The following is a 14,345-nucleotide window of genomic DNA, read 5'->3' as shown; positions in this document are numbered from 1 at the left end:
AGTTTTCTTTAAAATTGGCCTAATCATTACTCGATTTACAACATAACAAGCGGTATTGTGGCTTCCGCCCAAAAATATTTTGGCAAATCCGCCCAAAAATATTTTGGCAAATTATTTTCAAAAGCTGGTTTAGCCATTTCTTCTAAAGTCGATTTTTCCTCTCAACAACTCCATTTTGTTGAGGGGTTCTAGGTGCTGAAAAATTATGGCAATACCGTTAGAGTTACAAAATTCATAAATCCAGATTTTCAAATTCAGTTCCATGATCACTCCTAACACTAGTTATAGAGTAACCTTTTTCATTTGGATTACTTTTGAAAACGTGAAGAATTGTTCTAATGCTTCATCTTTAGTATTTAAAAATAGAACCCAAGTATATCTAGAATAGTCATCTACCAAGACAAATGCATATTGTTTTCCACCCAAGCTAGTAGTTCTAGTTGGCCCAAAAAGATCTAAATGGATCAATTGTAAAACTCTACTAGTTGATACATCATTATGGATTTAAAAGAACTCGCTTTTGTTTTCCTTTAGCATAAGCATCACAGATTTATCATTATCAAATTTAAGCTTAGGCAACCCTCTTACCAGGTCTCCTTGAATTAACCGTTGCAAACACTCATACTAGCATGTCCTAGTCTTCTATGCATAACCAACTACCATGTTCATCCTTAGCAACTAGGCATAAATAGTCATATCAAAGAATCTAAATGCACCATGTATATGTTTCCTATTCTATGACCAACAGCATAATCCGATTAGATGCAATGTCAATGACTTTACAACCATTAATTCAAATAAGACATTGAATCCTTTATCGCATAATTGACTAATACTCAATAGATTATGCTTTAATCCATTCACATATAAAACATTTTTAATTTGTATGGAAGAGGTATTACCTATTGTACCAATACCTTCAATGTGACCTTTTGAATTGTCTCCAAAGTCACTTCTCCTCCATTTTTGGCGTTAAGCTCAATGAACCGGCTTTTATCTCGGTCATGTGTCTTGAGCATCCACTATCAAGGTACCATGAATTTGAATTGTTTCCCGTGCCTTGTAGCAATGCTCCTTCCCTATAAACATAGATTAATTTTTATTTTTGGTACCCAAATTCTTTTGGGTCCATATTCATTAGTTTCCAAAATCCTAGTCCCCTTAGGTATCCATTTGTGTAGGATATTTTTATCTTTAGTAGTAATGAGTCTTTAGGAACCCACATATTCTAATGATTTTTCCATTAGAGGTTCTTTGGGGACCTCTATGATTGTAGTTTCTAAAACTTTTTCTAACAAAGTTGGATTTTGAAATTTCCAACTTTTTCAAAATGTTTTGTTCCAACTTTATCAAAGAAGTTTTAAGATCATCAAAAGAATTTCTTTTCAAACTCTTCTAGTTTGATTTGCAAATCTTTGATTTTACTTCAGATCGTTGTTGGTTTTGGATATGAGTTTTGTTTTCATTTTTCAATTTGAAACATCATTTATATTTTAAAAATAATTTCTCATAATCCGAAGCCAACCCATTATATTCCTCTAATAACTCATCATAGCATAAATCATCAAATCGGATGAGTTAGAGGTTACCTTAGAATCTTCCCCAAATGCCATCAAGCACAAGTTAGCTACTTCTGTTCCTCTTCATCGAAACTTTCTTCATCGCTCCATGTAGCCACATGAGCCTGTGCTTATTCTTTGATTGACCCTTTTCTTCAATTGTGGGCAATCATACTTGACATGCCCTGGCTTTTTGCATTCGTAGCAAATGATTGGGTCATTCTGTTTGGTTCATTTTTGAGGCCTTCATTTCGTTTGAATTTTCTTCCTCGATAAGGTCTCATCATTTTTCTGAATCGTTTGGCAAACAATGACATTTCCTCGTCATCGTCATCGTTATTCGAATCACTCTTTTGTGGATTTGAGAGCAACTCCAATATTTTCTTCTTCTCCTTCTCCTTTGGTGTCTCGTCAATCTTGTCGAGGTCACCTCATCTTCGAGCATCATTTCATGAGTGAGGAGTGACCCAATTAGCTCTTCAAGAGTTAAGGACGTTAAGTCCTTAGACTCGATGATTGACGTCTTCTTTGATTGCCATGATTTTGGGGGGAAAGACTAACTTCCTCACAAGCTTTTCATTTGAAATGATCTCTCCATATGATTTGAGACCATTGACAATCGTTGAAAATCTATCCGTCATAGCTTGATATTCATTTGGTTTTATCCTGAATCTATCCGTCATAGCTTTGAAATTTTGGGAGGAATAGAATACTAATTTTAGATTCTTTACCTCATCGGTACCTTCATGAGTGACTTGAAGTTTGTCCCATATTTCTTTGGCGGTTGTACACGATGAAACTCTTCGTATTCATCTGGTCCAAGAGCACAAAAATGATATGGATGCTTTGGAGTTGAGCTGGAACATTCTTGTCTCTCCTTCACTCCACAACCTTGGATGAGTGAGAGGTTTGATGTATCCCTTCTTCTACAGCATTCCATGCTCCCATGTCACTTGCTTGAATGAAGTAATCATTCTATTCTTCCAATAGGCATAATTAGATCCATTGAAGAAATGAGCTTATTGACGGCCATCGAGTCGAGACCGGAGTTGAAGTTTGAAGCGGAGGCCATTGATGACTTTGATTATCGATATAACTCTTCTCGAATCGACTCAAGAGGCGATTAAACCTTCAAATGAGTTAGGCTCTGATACCAATTGTTGAGTTATCGCTTTACTGAATCGGCCAAGAGGGGGTGAATTGGCAATAAAATTTTAGTGGAAGCTTTTGCAGAAAATTGAAAGAAATTGCACAGCGATTTAGAGTGGTTCGACTTTATCAACCAAAGTCTACGTCCACTATCTTAGCTATCCACACTAAGATTTTCCAACAAATTCACTAATTTGTTCTTTCTTTTGAGGCCAAAGAGATAACCTTACAACTCCCTCAAGAATATACCTCAATTTGAGAATACTCTTTTCTCAAAGAGAAATACAAATTTGCAAACTTACAAAAAACCCACAAGGCAAATATGTTTGCACAATTCTAGAACAAAGAAAGAACACTCAAGAATAATACAATTGAGCACTATAAGTGTTCTTGAAAGCAAAATGAATATTGAATGAAAAATAGGCTTGAAATGCTCAAACTTGAGGTTGATGCTTTCTCTTAATTCTTTCTTGATTCTAATTGCTTGATGTTTCTTGTTGTTGATCAATGGTTCTAACTTGTTTAAATACTCCTTGAATCAAACGAACGTTGGTGATAATTAGTGGAGTCAATAGAGCCGTTATGTGTGAAAACAATTAATTTTCTGGGTGGGAGCGTCTCATGCATCGATGCATGACCATTATGCATCAGTGCATCAGTGTAAAATTTCAAATATTTGACCGTTGGACTCCTAGTGCATCGGTGCACTAAGAGTGCATCGATGCATGAAGTGCATTCGATGCTTGAAAAATAGCCTGGTGCATCGATGCATGGATTGTGCATCGATGCATCAAATGCATTCGATGTTTTAATTAAATCAGAGTGCATCGATGCATGGAGAGTGTATCGGTGCATGGAATGCATTCGATGTTTCAATTTAGTCATTGATGCATCGATGCATGGTATTGATGCATCGGTGCATGCCTTTGAAAAATTGATTTAAGCCTTGATTTGGTTTAAAATACTTTGAAAAATTGTTTCAAAAATAGTTTAAGTACAAATCACAATTTTACACATTTAGTAAGGATTAAAATTGATCTTCAAAGACTTGAAAAATTCATTTAACTTAATTGTTATATCGAAATATCAAAAATGTTTTTAACAGTGAGGTATCTACTTTACGTGATGAGGTTGCCGCTCTACGCGAGATTGTTTCATCGTTGCAGAATGAGGTTCATACTTTACGCAATAAGGTAAATTTGTTTAATACTATACTAAAAATGCAAATAACATTTTTTCGGCATTATTTATTTACTGATTTATGTATTAATTTATTTTCGGCCCGATAAGGTAGATGTTTACGTCGGGTTTTCTTGCACGACAGGGTTCTCGCATCAGACGTCGTGCACGTGACATTACGTCTCCGTTCACCCCACTAGTGCCAAGACTCCGTAAGAAGAAACCCAATGCACCTATCATCATTCAAGAGGTTCCTCTTATCGTTCAAGAGGCCCCTCTCATCATCGAAGAAGCCCCTCCCACCGTTCAAGAGGCCCCCGTCATCGTTTAAGAGGTCCCGTCCACCGTTCAAGAGCCTGATTCATATGACATCATATGTCGACATATTGATAAACCCCCTCGCGTTCCCGATGATGGATGCGAGTTGGCTTTCGTATGTGTTACCAGCCAGTACCATTCCTCAGCAGGAGAGGGAAAAACTACCAGACACAATTACGAATATTACTCTTTGGGCTAAGACCGCAGTTGATTTTATCTATATGAACGGAGCAAGGGGTGTTATTCTGACCTATGCCAAATCAACGATGTTATTTTGTTTCTTGATCGGTCTTGGTGGGGTGTTTTATTAGGGGTTGAAGATAATGGCTATCTCAAAGGGTGGTAAGTCTTATATTCGTCTTATATTGCATTTGATTAAAAATTTTTAAATTATAATAAATCACTAATATATTATTTTTTATAAAACAGCATATTGATGCTGGGTGTCATCTTCTAATAATAAGGAAATTAAAGACAATGGTATATGACAGCATGTTGAATTACATACCATTGTCTGATTTGAGAGATATTATTACAAAGGGATGGAGCGATCATTGGCTAAATACTTGAATGCGATTGATTATTGGACAAATTCTGGAAACAAGAAGCCCAAAAAAGTTCAAAATTACAATGATCAGAGACGAGACTGCGCCACAACAAACCCAGGGAACCAGAGGGATTGTGGTCCTCTCGTATGCTTGTGCTTGGAACGTTTGACGACAGGTAGTATACAGTATCTACCTCCCACAGATAGAGATAGAACTGCAGTAGGCTTGTGGTTTAGGAATTATATGGCAAGATCGATATATGCGAGACACTGCCTACCTGCATCCGCGTGCTGAAAGTTGTACATAAATAATTGGTAAGTTTGAGCAAGTGTTGTTAACATATACTCTTTAATTGGTTTGAAAATATTTGGTTAAGTATCTAGAGTAATTTGTTGTTGTTGGTTTTAGATGTGTAAAAAGTGTTGTTTGAGCAAATGTTTGGTTTCTACAGGTTAATCCTGAAGTGAGCTGCGTGAAATGTATTTGTGCATAAACAACAGTCTGGGGTACACTTTTTTTTCTTTGTTTAATTAAATTTACATTGAAAGTTGATTTGTTTAATTGATGAGGAAATAAGATTTATTTTTGATTAATTGATTTGTAAAAGTTGATTGTTTAATTTTATTTGTAAATAAGAATTATTTTTTTGCTTGTTTAATTGATTTGTAAAAGTTGATTTGTTGTTTCTAAAAAAATCAATCTGCATTATGTTTGAAGGCAAAAAAGACCTGTTGAAGGTACAAATTCGTAGCGCGATAGTCAAATTCGCAATGCAAAAGTTAAATTCACAACGAAAGTCAAATTCGCAACGCGAAATAAGTGTTGCGATAGTCAAATTTGCAACGCGAAAGTCAAATTCGCAACGCGATTTTCGGTTTGCGAATTTGACTTTCGTGTTGCGAATTTGAATTTCGCATTGATTGCAACATACAACATCAATGTATATACAACATCAAACACACTCTAAGCTATAAATACAAGATAATGACACTTGAAGAAGCAAGAGAACAAACTATCCAAAAATCAAACACAAGAGAAAATCCCAACATGATAACAACTGAACATCATATCAATGTTCAAACTCAAGTTGTAGATTTTGATTTCCTTTCGCTTGGCACCATATGAGATTTGGATTTTGATTTCCTTTTGCTTGGCACCATATGAGCTTTGGATTTGATGAGCATCGGAAGCATTTCGACTTATGATTTGGGTGGTACTCAGAAGCATTTCGGACTTATTATTTTTGTTATTATTACAAGTTGTAGCCCTCAATTATCGGGATTTTTAGTTGCCATTTATTGCATTTCTCGTATACCACCCAGATCATACGCCCGAAACATTTCTGACACTTTAAAGTTGACCAAAAAATACGATGGTCGGGATTTCCCTCGCGTTTGAAGTTGAAAAAAACAATGGAAATTAGGAATAATCAATGATAACATGCATATTGGCCTGGGCTAATATTTATAGTGGAGCCGAAATTTATATTGAAATTCAAACTCAAATTGAAATTTAAATTCAAACTCTAATTACATATGAAATGAATTTGAAATACAGTGTTAAATTGAACATGGAAATTGCATAATTGATTCATACTGTTCAAGTAACATGTTTTATGAACCATCAAGCTAAAAGACAATATTGATTGAGTTCAAAGCTGAGTTGTGAGTTGATGGGGTTGTCACACTTGTCACATGGTTGGAATAAAGTACTCACATAGAAGAGATAGATTGTTTGTTATGCACAACCCATCTCATCTGAATGAAAATATACATATAATATAATCAAACCAAAACATACATACACAACAAATTTATACATAACAATGTTCAAATAATGTACCCACAAAAATGAAATTAATCCGATGAAAAAAGGTTATTTCTAACGAAGTCCGGAACATTATTTTTCCAATAATGTACCCATAACAATGTTCAAATAATGTACCCACGACAATGTTTAATTTTCAATCTGCATTATGTTGAAGGTAAAAAAGACATGTTGTAGGTAAATTCGCAACGCGGAAGGTAAATTCACAACGCGAAATAAGCGTTGCGATAGTCAAATTCGCAACGCGAAAGTCAAATTCGGTTTACGATTTTGCGTTGCGAATTTGACTATCGCAACGCTTATTTCGTGTTACGAATTTGACTTTCGCGTTGATCGCAACATACAACATCAAGGTATATACAACATCAAACACATTCCAAGCTATAAATACAGCTAAGGACACTTGAAGAAGCAAAAGAACAACTATCCAAGCAATCAAACACAAGAGAAAATCCTAACATGATAACAACTGAACAGATCATAGCAATGTTCAAACTCAGTTACTAATGAATGTCTAACTGAAAAATATGCATTCACACATAAAATACACATAATACAACGTTTGCATTTAAAAATCACCTAAGTTAATAAGTCCCAAAAGGTGAAGCCGGTTGTGATTGGGATTTTGATTTTGATTGCGATTTTGATTTCCTTTTGCTTGGCACCATATGAGCTTTGGATTTTGATGAGGATCCATTTTTGGTAGAGGAAAAGATGATTGTGATGGCACTGGTGATCCACATGTCAACCTTGTATGACCCTTTCCTTGCACCGACTACATGTCGATATCCTCTTCTCTTCACCCTTAGACGGTATACGATCGTAATTTTTGGTCGGCCAGGTAGCATGCTGTCCATGACTGGTGGCAAAACTATTTGTAAGTTATCTGGTATGTCCCACTCAGAAGGATGTGGACATGGGTAGACAATCTCGGTATAAGTCTGTCGATATACTTATGTAGTGTATCAATCCATAGCGTATGCGCTTGAATCATCTTGGTTTAGATGAAGAGCAATTTTTATAACATGGCCACACGGATAACCAGATGTTTGTCATTTCTTACAACTACACGTCTTTGCATTTAGATCGACAAGCCCATTTAAGTTATTATCCAATACTTCAAACAAAGTGTTTGAACATGGTTCAACTCTCCAGGACGTTGACTTCACAACACATTTCATTATCTTTTTTTCAGTCCATGGTATAAGACGTTCCAATGTTCCTGTAAATTTAAATAAATAATACTTAGTAAATATATGATAAGTTACGAATTTAAAGAAATAATACCTGTATGGTTTCTTTTCTTGTAGTACCACTGTTGAATAGAGGCTCGAAAAAACTCCATTAACATAGTAATGGGTAATTTCCGGGAATGACGACTTAGAGCGTTGATTGATTCTGCACTATTAGACGTCATGAAACTATCTTGCTCCAAGTTGATGTACTCTTGACCATCTTTTAAACCTGACATCTTCTAGTGTTTGAGCACATTGAGGCAAAACACGTCTTAAACAATTTATGCTTATTAAAATCCACTTCCCGATAAGCTTTTACAGCCTTCCAGTATGTCCATTTGTGATTTTTATACCAGCAGACCTTGATTTTAGATTTCTGTACAAATGAACACAACAAAGTCCATGAAAAGCATCTGGGACACACCTTCTAACAGGGTTGTCAATTGAGTTTGCCCTATCGGATATGATTGTCATATTGCTAATAGGACCTATGTAATCCCTAAGATGCCCCATAAACCATGTCCATGAATAAGAGGTTTCAGATTTGCCAACCCCATAAGCTATTGGCAATATCCAATTGTTAGCATTCATGGCTACTGCTAATAAGTTTACTCCAAGGTATGGACCTTTCAAATGTGCTCCATCAACTATAATAATTGGGTGTATGCAAGTAATAAACAAATGAATCTACAAAATCATATACACAAGAAATATAATCATTTAAATGTGAAATGCATGCAACTAACAAAAATGAGTCAACAAAATTATAATTATTTACTAACCGCAGGACCAATGGCGATAAACAACAACTCAAATCGTCCATATCTATCTGTTTTGATATGAGTTACCGACCCATGATTTTTCAGCTTTAAATTGTGACAATAAGCCGACAGTTGGGCAAACGATGCTTCTGGCGACCCCCTCAACAATTCCAAGGCATAACATTTGGCTCTCCAAGCTTGAGAATATGAGATACTAATCTTGAACCGAGTATTCATGTCAGTCATAATTTCATGTCCCCGATATACCCTTCCATTCAAAAACATTAACTCAGCTAGAAAACCACCCAACACCTTTTGTTTGCCTGTCTATGGTGAGGAAACTTGAGTTCTTGAACATGTATGTTATCAATAAAAGTCTAAACTTGAAACATTTCGCAATCTTTTATCCTCTTTACAATCATACGCCACGTACAGTTTTGTCAATCATACACCTTGTTTCGAAACGATCTTTGCTTGATTTGTTAACTCTTAGTTGATAGCCATCTTCCACACATTTAGTATACAAAGCTATCTTCAAGTCTTCATTTGTATCAAAACAATCATCTTTCTTGATACGAATAAATTTTGTGTAACAATCAACTGATATCTTTACCAACTCTTCTTCCGGTATCTGAAGTAATTCTGGCATATTCCAGTTATACTCCCGTGGCATTTTCTTCTTTTTCCTTTCTTCGAGGACTTCTTCTTATTCTTCTTCTTCAGGGTTATATGAATTACAGAATGGATGTTCAACATGTTCATTCACAGTCGTAACTTCCTCCTTATTATCATCAACAACATCTTCATCGGCAGCGGCTGTTTCATCATCAAAATTCGAGTATTGACCAATATCAAAATCATTACATGCAGGGTCTGTTTCTTCTTCCATCACATCATCAAAATCCAAGTATTGACCAAGATCAAAGTCCGGGTATTGACCAAGATCAAATTTCGAATACTGACTAGTACTCACAATTTTTTTGTTGGCTCATAATTGTCTAACTGGTCAATACGAAAATCGGAATTTGGTGCTGAAAGTTGATTGGATTTGGATTATGAAAAGGTTGTGGGTTTTGAGATGTGTTTGATATGTGTTTGGTATTGGAAATGTGGTGAAACAAAATTTGCTTGGTGATGAAATTGTGGTGGAACCATTAAATTTTGGGTTGAAGAACTTAGTTGATTACTACTCGCTACTGACCCAACTTCACTACTTCTAGGTTCAACAACATACAATGTAACATCATCTTCTTGCGAAACACTAATGTAAGTAATGAATCGTTCAACATCTTCATTGTCGATTAACAAAAACTTTATCTTTTCTCAGATAAGATAGCCTAAATCCACTTAGAGGCTCTAAATTCAATTTCTTTGCAACAGTAACATTAGAGTTTCATAAGTTAACTTTTTAATGACAGTTTTAGTTGAAGATTCATGGGTAAAGTCACATATTGTAAAACACCATGAACATTCTTCCATAACCCTCCAAAACAAATCTATCCAAACATGATCAACATTAGATGATTTCATTCTAAAAATTGTGAATTAATTTACTAAACAAACGAGCTATAAACTAGATATCATCACTAACTTAGAGAAAAACATAACTTTATTAAGTTGATAGTTGATAATTTGGGAGAGAAATCATTGAAAAATTATATAGAAATAAAATTATGTAAAAAAAATAAAGATGGGAAAGGATGTCGTTGGATATAGGAACGAATGTCGCTGGAAAGAGTGATAGATGGAGATGAAATGAGTTGCGATTTAAGGATTTAGGTTATGAATTGCTACTGTTGCGTTGTTATATACCCAAAACATTTGTGTTGCGAAACTTAAACCTGTTACAAATTTAAAATTCAGTGCGAATTTGACTTTCGCGTTACGAATTTGAAAAATCGTAATTCGATTTACATATTCTCGTTGCAAAATTAGAAACTGAGTTACAAAATTGGAATTCGCGTTGTGAATTTGTTAGTCATTTTGACAAATCCAAAAAAAATTGATTAAATTCGTATACTAAAGTATTTGTTGTCACTGAAATTATTTCTCATATAATATATAGAAGCAGTTTATAAATTCTTACACCAACTTTTATATCTCTCTTTTTGAATAACAGTCAGCAAACCGTACATCATCAGGCAGATACCATTCAAGATGACCACCAGATAACATACACGTTCGTGAGACCAAGAAAGCCAACAAACGAAAAAGACGCAAATCGCACCTTCAGGAAAGGGAATGAGTATTATACTATACACATATATGTATTTGATCAGGCAAATATATTTTAAGAGACAAATGCCATTCAACATATGCCTCAGTATGCAAGGTTGCTCACTCGAAATTTGACAGATCCCAATCTCCGATTACAAGGGATAGCCGAACCTCCTACAATCTCTAGTAAAAAATGGATGTCTTAGTGCTTCTCTAGCTTTAAGTCTCTCGACTGGATCGTACCGTAGTAAACCTTGCAAGAGATCAATCAAATCACCAGCAGAATGATCCACATGCTGCATTATTAAGTTCTGCAGCAAAAAAGTAAAGAACCAAGAGTGGTTTAGGAGTAGAAGTTGGAGAATGAAAAAAGCTAGGATCATGCCCCAAGTTCCGGAGAATAATGAGCCTTGTCAGTAAAAGCAATAAAATAATTCCTCAATTTGATTATAGTTGGTGTGATGAACATCAAAAGCAGCAAATATAGTTACTGTCAATATCAGGTGAGTTCAGATAATTGCCAGTGAGTTAAAAGAAGAGGAGCAAGCTCATGATAACATACCGGTAGGCGGGGCAGTTTCCAAACTGCCTTCAAGCTTTCTCTTGAAGTAGCACCATCAGGCCAATCCAAACGTGTGCCCCTCCGGAAATATTTCTCAGCACGGTTGCTGCAACAATACAGGTACTATGTAAGAACTTCCTCCACAACAAACTCAAAACAAGAACAAGCAACATAGTCACTCTTACTCAGCTCTGACCACCATATGTTGGGGTAATGGCCCTAAAACCCTCTCCATCATGGCAAGATGCTCTAGGTTATCATGTGTTTGGAAAAGTGCCTCACCCTGTTCATGAATAATATACAACATTTAAGATCATAGTCAGTTCAGGAAGTAAATTACAACCACCTTTAGATTCCAACAGATCAATCATGAAAATTTTAAGTTGCCTTCTTATTTTACAATGAACAGCAAACCACATTCTAGCTACCTTAAAACAAGATTTATCTTCTAGAGGCTAGCTCATATTGAATGAGATTTATGCACTTGATCATGTCTTGCATCTTTTTTAATCTTATCAACTAATAACTAGCTCAACAGAGGTTTCTAAAATACTCATTTCCTCTTTCTTGAAAACACTGTGCTCCAGCGTTCAGTAACACCAATAAGTACAAACTTATCTACGAAGATTCACTTACAGAGCATAGTTCAACCAGTATGCAACCCACACTCCACAAGTCACAAGGATAGTTCCATCCAAGACCTGTAAAAATGAAAAAAAGTGTCAAGAAAATGTGCACATGTGCAAAAAAAACACCCGCATCTCAGTTACGAAGATGATGATAACCAAGTATGACTTCTGGTGCACGATAATGTCGAGTAGACACCACATAGCTATGATCCTTGTGTTCAAATGTTGTACTCCCAAATCAATCAGCTTTATTGCACTTGACTTTGGCAGGTTCTTAAAATAGGAACCATCTTTCGTAGAGCGTTGTAAAAACTAGAGCACATAAAAGAACATTTTTCAAGAAATTAGAATTCAAAGATGCCTCAGTTTAATAGTGCATAAAAAGTGAATTAAGCAATCTCCAATTACACACAGCAATATAAAAACATGCCTAGGGAATAGAAAAATTAAGGAATACCTTATAATCTGGCACCTTTATATATTCGGAGGAAACAAGCAGAATGTTTCTGGCTTCAAATCAGTGTGAATTAACCGCAAATCATGCATAACTGCACATTTGAAAAGGAAAAATTAACTAAGCAACTAGATGCAAAACTAACAAAACTTATATACTTTTTAGGGTAAGGAAATACATTATCATCATCAACCCCTGATTGTCTAATAAAACTAAGATGGTTTTCAATTTTTAAAGAAAAATGTAGAAACATAACTAATAAATTAACCAATACGCCAGAGCTCTTGTTTCATACTAAAGGGTTTTCTAGTAAATATAATACAGATTATAAATAGTGCAAGAATTATCCACACACATGCTACAGACTCCAAAATTTGTCTGCCAAGCTCCCGAACAAGATCAATGGAAATGAACGGTAGCTGTTTTTGCGGAGGAAATCGTATAAGCTAGGTCCAAGCCTCTCAAATACCTGTTCAAACCATTGCAATTCATCCGCAAGCTTTTTAACTCACAGAATATTTAGGAATGAAAGTGCTTGCATTGCCCCCTCAAATTAATAAAATAAAAATATCAATAAATACTTACAATACAAAATGATTACGATAGTCAAACCAATTCCGTATTTGCACACAACTGCAAGGAATGAAACCACTTATACCATAGTCACTTCAATTTCTACACCGAATAAGAAAACAAAGAAGGATGAGGGCATCCTTACCGAGCACCACCACCAATATCATGCCTAGCAAGTCTTTGAAGGACATCAATTTCAATCATGGCAGCTTCACGATACTTGTTTATGGAGCGAACAATTTTGATGGCCACAACTTCTTGTTTTTCATTGTCAAAACATTCTAGAACTTGACCAAATGTTCCTGCAATACACAATTCATAGACCATAATCCAGGTTAAGCAACAATCCAAAATATCTACATGGATTAGAATATTAAAATGTTATTTGAATGGAGAAGCCGCTTCCCATGATTGTCAAACCAGGATTGAGAACGAAAATACTAACCTTCACCCATTTTACTGAGAATCCTGTCTGCAAACATGGAGAATAAAAGAATATAAGTGACCAATTTGAATATGACATAAATGGGGTAAAGATGTGATTGTACTTAATATGTTTAGCGATGATGACTGCATAATTTCATTCAAAGATATTCACAATAGTTCAATATTTACTTTCCGAAAACGAATATAAATATGTAGATATTATCAAATCTACCTAAAAACATATACTACAGTCAATTTTGCAAGAAGAGACAAAATTACATCGAGGAGTTAAGCTTTCTCCAACTGCAAAAACATAATGGCCATCTTTATCATCAGGTCGCCAAGGAGGAGATCCATTACGAGGAATTCCCCTGTAAAACATTATTAGGAAATGAAAAATTAGATATACATCCATTCCCAAATTCCTGACCGCAATATATTGCTGGAAGAACCTGTAAAACCAAAAGAACAAAATCAAAAATCTAAAGGGGAAAAACCACATCAAATTAAGACGTTGAAAATTGATACTATTCTACATCATATAAGAGAAAAATCTGAAAAAACTTCAACAATAATAAAGGAGAAAAAATATAAACTTCTTTCTTTTACCTTAGGAGGAGGCATATCCCATGCTAATCTGGGCCTTTTCCTCGGACGTTTATCAATATCCTTGTGAGGAAACTCTACTATCCTCTGCGTCTCCATTTTTCTTTCCCTCTTTTTTCAATTCAATTTCCAATCGAATTCACACTGAATAGAAGAACCCGTAGAATTTTGAATTTTCGATGCAAGAACTCGCAGAATTGACCGTAGAAACCCAAAAAAAGGAGAGAATATTGATCGATTTGGGGGATTTTTGAAACCCTAATCAATTTTTGGGGGAAGGGGAGATGAGCTATGCGCCTAAA

General features: G+C 35.3%; 1 pseudogene; it reads right to left on the bottom strand.

Annotated features, from left to right (window-relative positions):
• Nucleotides 1-10,822: 10,822 nt before the first annotated feature.
• LOC120211600 lies at nt 10,823-14,345 on the bottom strand (annotated as a pseudogene).

Source organism: Hibiscus syriacus, unplaced genomic scaffold (assembly GCF_006381635.1).
Source record: "Hibiscus syriacus cultivar Baekdansim isolate YM2019G1 unplaced genomic scaffold, ASM638163v2 tig00109973_pilon, whole genome shotgun sequence".
Taxonomy (NCBI): Eukaryota; Viridiplantae; Streptophyta; class Magnoliopsida; order Malvales; family Malvaceae; genus Hibiscus; species Hibiscus syriacus.
Note: the sequence above shows the minus strand (reverse complement) of the source record. Positions and strands in the feature narration are given on the sequence as shown.